Consider the following 7,393-nt stretch of genomic DNA (forward strand, 5'->3'; position numbering starts at 1 on the left):
AGAGAGAGAGAGAGAGAGAGGTATGAAAGTGTGCATATATGGAAGTCATACATATGCAAAAATACAGAAGTTCATATAAAAAATCAACTTCTATATATGTGTTTTCATATCTATGTGCATATACAAAAGTTGTGTATATATCGAATATCACATCTATATATGTGCAGTAAATGTAAATGTACATAGATATGGAAGCATGCATATATAGAAGTCACGCATATGTGGGAATGCAATTGCATATAGGAAAGTTGAATTCTATATATGTGTTGCCATATCTATCTGCATATATAGAAGTCGTGCATATATGAAATCTATATTCCATGTATGCACATCTTTTTCATATGTGCATAGATATACAAGCACATATATATAAGTCAACTTTTTATATGCGCTTTCATATTTCTGCATATATATGACTTTCATATATGCACTATTCCATATCTATGTGCATATATAAATGATGACTTCTATATATGTGCAATTTTGTATATGCACATAGATATGGAAGTGTACATATACAAAAGTCACACATATGTGGAAGCCATCTTCCATATATGCATGCTTCCATATCTATGTGTGTATACAAAAGTTGCACGTATATGGAAGACGACTTTTGTAGATGTGCAGTTTCCGTATATGCACATAAATATGGAAGTGTGCATATAAGGAAGTTATACATATGTGGAAATGCATTCAAAGGATTAAAATTAACCCCTTTTTTTGCTTTGTTTTATGTGATTTAAAACAAACTCATTTATATTCTTGTGTTTTCATTCTCATTCAAACACCATAGGCTCACTTGGGCATCATAGTGGATAACATAGTCACACATATGTAGAAGTCATATTTTGTATATTCACTTACATTTCCGCATATGTGTGACTTACATATATACACGCTTCCATATATATGTGCATATATAGAACTTGTGCATATACAGAAGATGGCTTGCGTATATGTGCATCTTATATACATGCACATAGATATGGAAGCGTGCATATATGAAAGTCACACATATACGAAAATCTAAGTGCATATAGGAAAACCAACTTCTACATATGTTGCATATCTATGTGCATACATAGAAATTGCACATTTACAGAATTCATATTTCATATGTGTACACTTATGTGTGTGCACATAGATATGCAAACACATATATAGAAGTTGACTTTCATAAATGTGTTTGTATTCCCGCATATATGTGACTTTTGTATATGCACGCTTCCTTATCTATGAGCATATACAAAATACATATTCCATATATGTAAAACTTTTGTATATACACAAATATGCAAACACATATATAGAAATCAACTTTTTATATGCACTTCCTTATTTATGCATGTGCATGACTTTCACATATGCACGCTTCCATATCTAGTGCATATATAGAATTTGCACACATACATAATATGACTTCTATATATGTGCAATTCTATATATACACATAAATATTGAAGCATGCCTATACAAAAGTTACACATAGTGGAAACCACCTTCCATATATGCAAGTTTCCATATCTATGTACATATATGGAAGATGGGTTCCATATATGCAGAAATTCCATATATGCACATAGATATGGAAGTGTGCATATACAGAAGCCACAATATGTGTGGAAATGCATTTAAAGGATTAAAATCAACCATTTTTCCACTTTGTTTTATGTGTGATTAAAAACAAAATCATTCCTATTCTTGTGTTTGTATCCTCACTCAAACACCACACACTCACTTGGGCATCATATGAGATCACATAGTCACATATATGCAGAAGTCATCTTCCGTAAATTCACTTCCATTTTGACATATGTGTGACTTTCGTATATGCACATTTCCATATCTATGTGCATATATAGAAGTCATGCATATACAAAAACATTTTTCTATATATGTGTGGCTTCTATATATGCACATAGATGTAGAAGTGTTCATATACGGAAGTCACACATATGTCGAAAGCCAAGTGAATTTTGGAAAATCAACTTCTATGTATGTGTTTGCATATATATGACATGCATATACAAAAACTTCACATATACAAAATCCATCTTCCATATGTTTGCATTTATGTATGCACATAGACATGAAAACACATATATAGAAGTTGACTTTCATAAATGCACTTGTATTTCCACATACGTTCGACTTTCGTAAATGCATGATTTCATATCTATGTGCATACATAGAAGTTGTGCATATATAGAATCCATCTTCCATATATGCACAACTTTTGTATATGCACATAGATATGCAAGCACATATATAGAAGTAGACATTTTATATGCACATACATATTTCCACATGTGTGAATTCCTTATATGCATGCTTCCATATCTATATGCATATATAGAAGGTGCACATATACATAATATATGTGCAGCTTATGTATATGTACATAGATATATCTACTCTTATTTCTATTTCTTTTTGCCAGGAAATTCATGAACTAGGTCTTCTCATAAAATAATCGACTCACTAACTATTCTACCATCCAAAAGCACATATTTTTATATACAAACTTTGATGTCGATCGGTATTCCAATGCAAGAATATGAAATGAAAGGCTATCTCTTTATATTCCACCTATTTGTTTCACATTTTTCATATTTTAAATGTTAAAGAAAAATTAATGGTCCACCAAATATTATTTAAAATTGTAATATCATCCAATTATAATGATTGCATAAGAAAAACAATGTAGATTTTTTTTGTACATTACAAGATGCCTACACATTTTCATTAAAGAAAATACTCATATATACATTATCTTCTCATTGACAAAATGTGTATATTATATTTCATTCTAATTTTTTCTTGCTATTTCTTTTAGGCACACCATCAACTCATGCTAAACAATAGTAAAATCTAACTGGAAATAAGCCAACAATCTTAGTAGCAACCAAACACACTCTAATACTTTGACAATCATATCTCTTAAGACACACTAGCAACAATATATCAACATCTTCAAGCATTTACATCACAATATATTTAAAGCCATATCTCTGACAAGCATCACATACTTAGAAACATATTCAACAACATCAATATATACTCAACAATATTAGTGATGAATACATCTTATACTTAATACCTTTAAATATCAATCTCCAAGGCCATATCTCTATTTTGCATCACTCATTGGACACTCAAACTAAACTGAGTGTATGGTCAATGAACATTTGAGCAGGAACTAAACCATGTGAACATTAATTACATTATGTAAGCAGGAAACCTTTAGCTGACACATGAATTGTGGCTTCTTACAAATAAATTCTTCGTATTACACAATGACCAACAACAAATTCCTTCAACACCCTTTGCCATCAATAACAACTTTGCCAACATACAAAAGCCATCTTTCATAAATGCACTTGAATTTCCGCATATGTGTGACTTTTTTATATGCACACTTCCATATTTATGTGCATATGTAGAAGCTACACATATACATAATCCATCTTCCATATATGTGCATCTTATGTATATGCACATAGATATGGAATCTTTCATATACAAAAGTTACACATATGCATAAATGCATTCACATGATTAAAATTAACCCTTCTTTCCACTTTGTTTTATGTGTTTTAGATAGGAAATTCAACTTCTATATTTGTGCTTGCATATCTATATGCATATACGGAAACTACAAATATGCATAAGTCACCTACGATATGTGTGAACTTTATATGCTCATAGTTATCCAAACACATATATAGAAGTTGACTTTCATAAATGCACTTGCATTTCCGCATATGTGTAACTTTTGTATATGCATGCTTCCATATTTATGTGCATATATAAATGTTGTGCATATACAGAATTCATCTTTCCTATATGTACAACTTTTGTATATGCATATAGATATGTAAGCACATATATAGAATATTTTTTCTATTCACTTTTGTATTTTTTCATATGTGTGATTTCCATATATTCATGTTTCCATATCTATGTCCATATATAGAAGTTGTGCATATATGTAAGATGACTTTTGTATATGCGCAATTTTCTATGTGCACATAGATATGGAATTGTGCATTAAAAAAAGTCACACATATGTGGAAGTCATCTTTCACATATGTATCTCTCCATATCTATGTGTATATATAGAATTTGTGCATATATGGGATGGCTTCTGTATATGTGCAACTTTTGTATATGCACATAGATATAGAAGTTTTCATATACAAAAGTCACACATACACATCAATGAATTTACAGGATTTAAAAAAAAAATATGCTTTGTTTTATGTGTGATTAAAAACAAACTCATTCATATTCTTGCCTTTGCATCCTCACTCAAACACCACACACTCACTTGGGCATCATAGGGGACCACATACTCATACATATGCGTAAGTTATCTTATGTATATTCACTTACATTTTCACATATGTGTGCATTTTGTATATGCATGCTTCCATATATATATGCATATACTAAAGCTACACATATAAATAATATGGCCTTAGAGTCTCCACAATCATGAGGAAAATATTTCTATATTAAGTCTTCGAAAATTCTCAAACTGCCTATTTTTGCATGGTGGACTCTCCTTTGGTTTATGGTCTGTAAGACATCTCAGTGATGTGGAAATTAATTGGTGTACGATGGGTTTTGTGGTTGCTTAACCATGTCCAGAGCTACTCTTTGTTCACCTCTCCTCTACCATTACTAGCAAATACCATTCATGGGCCAACCTAGAAGACCATCGTTAAGTTTTTCCTTACTCTATCCTGGTTACTTTGATCTACCTCACTGGTATACCCCCCTAATGTGAGTTGTCCTTCACCGAGCCTATATTTCATTTGAGTGGTATACCTCATCAACATATGCACTCTTGTCAAGGTCTGGAAGTCGAGTGTAACAATGTGCATATTAAAAGTTCATGTAATAAAGTAGAATAAAGGAAAAAAAAAAAAAAGACCAAGGTCATGGGACATGTATTCCGAGCTAAATGTTGGGAAAAAAACATCCTAGTGAGTGTCACTTAGGCTTATTATGGCTAAGGAAATTGGAAAAAACAAAGAGACATTAATTGGAATTTATTTATGAAAATAAAGGAAAATAGGAGAAAAGGGAGATGAAGGGTCATAGATTTGCATGAGAGGAAAATGAAGAAAATAGAGGCCTAATAATAAAAAGGCTTCTGAGGATTAGTTCACAACTTTTGCTGGTTTTAGCATTTTTTCAGTTCAATTTTGGAGATCTCTTTATTCTCTCTCATACTCTTGCACACTTATAACATTCTTGGAGCACTCTAACATTGGAAAAAGGAAGGGAAAGGAAGGACAAGGAAAGCAAAGGAATGGCAATAAAAGTAGGGACAAGTAATGAGAAGGTTGGATCAACAGCTTCAATGGAAAGATTTTTCAGGTAACATGTTGCATGTGTGATTTCCTAGCTAAGGTGTGAATGCATGGTACATGAATTTTCTCATTTGATTCATTTCTTTTCAATGAAATGTGTTTTTCCTAGTTTTACAGTGGTTTCAACCTTGCCTTTACATTTCTTGGATAGCCATGGTGTGCTGGGATTCATTTCTTAGTTGATCTTTGGATTACCGAAAGGTTTTGGAACCGAGTGAGGTGGTCTCAGGAAGATTCTCAAGGGTTGGGGATGGAGATGGTTTAATCTCTGGGAAGCCCTCAATAGGTGGGTGTAGATAGACAAATTCCTCAAGGTAATGGTGAAGAAATTTTGAGGCATCTAAGCTTGTTTAGGCTTTGTGATCTCTTGACCAGTTTTGGAGAGATCACGATAGACTGAAGATGGAGGTGGTTTAATTCCAGGAAGCCCTAGTTGTTTTTCTTAATATCCCACATTCATGCTTGGAATATGGCACGAGGGTGATTGGATGAAAGAGAGATTTGGTTCAACCCAATCTATGGTCGGGTGGTATGTGGAAGTCTCTGACTTGGTTTCCTTTTGCATAAGTTAACAATATTTATTTTCCTATTATAATCTATGAGAACTTGTATTTGTTATTATGATGATTTGATGTTTGTTCTATCATGGTTAATAATCTGGTTATATGTTGGTTATGAGCATGGATTCGTAATGTGCTCTAGCTATGAATTGTTCAGGATTTTATAAATATATGAATGGTTGATGAATGAATGGACTAACAAGTGTTATTAAAACTGATATGATAGGGCATTAGACCTTCTTGATCATTATCAGATAGAACACAAACTCTTAAGATCATATATGCATTCATGACTTGTAACTCACATGTTCATGATATGTTTGACGAAATGACTGTCATGGTTAGGCCTGATTAGCTTAAATTTGTGTTCAAGTTTTGTAAGGTTATCATTTTCATTATGCCATTTATCATTTTGAGGAGTTGCATGTAGTTTTGGGCAGTGGTCTGGAGTTTGGCTTGGAAAGGTTGCTCAAATCTCGGGACTGCCCCCTCTAAACTGCATATTTTGGGCTATAACTGCAAGGAAGGAGGCTTGTGCATGCGGTTAGAGGCTTATAACCACAGTAATTCCTTGTCATGCATGTGGTTGTGGGCCCATGTCAATGAAAACGCAATCTAACTCAAGGTTTGATCACCTGGGTTGGTTCTTTGACCCCTGAGTGTCATGCAAGCCTTAAGATTTGTCTGTAAGTTTTCATTTGTTAGCCCCACTTCCATAACTGAAGCTTGGAGGTTGGGTCATGTCACAGTAACTCTTTGTCTCATGTTTACCATAGAAAACCAGTGAAATTGGGTAAATGTGGGAGGGGGTGGTTATAGGGTGATATCAGAGCACAATTCAAATACTTGGACTGGATGGGCTAGATTCACGTCGTTATGCATGCATTTTCATGGTTATGGTTATCGTGCATGAGGTCAGTGTATGCATTATGTTGATATATATATATATATATATATTGGATTGATTTGTGCAGACAAGATAGCCTCCTTGAACTTCACTGGGGTATGTTGATTATGTTTATATTTGGTTATCTGACATGGTATGTTCCCAAGAAGAAGAAGAGGATCAGATATGACTAGCAAAACGATGGACTACAACTCACATGACTCTCCTCATAGATCTATTGAGCAGCATGGGGAAGAGTGCTCTCCATGGGGGCTTCATTGGGGGAACAATACCATACCATGTGCATTCATATTGGGGGATATATATTAAGAAAAAAATGGCATAATATATTGAGAATATAATAGGGGGTAAAGGGTTTTTATATTTGTAAGTATAAAAAATGGAGCTCAAAGTTAATGAAAAAATATAAAAGGGTATAAAAAATGTTAATGAAAAAATGGATCCCTACAATATCTAGTGAAAGTAGAGGTTTTTTAAATTGGGAAGGTGTATTGGGTTTGTATTGGTAGGGGGTTAAATAATGTGATTTTTAGAGGTATTTTACA

Source organism: Pinus tabuliformis, chromosome 3_1 (assembly GCF_031772625.1).
Source record: "Pinus tabuliformis cultivar Carrire ecotype Pingquan chromosome 3_1, CPIR1, whole genome shotgun sequence".
In the NCBI taxonomy this organism is placed as follows: Eukaryota; Viridiplantae; Streptophyta; class Pinopsida; order Pinales; family Pinaceae; genus Pinus; species Pinus tabuliformis.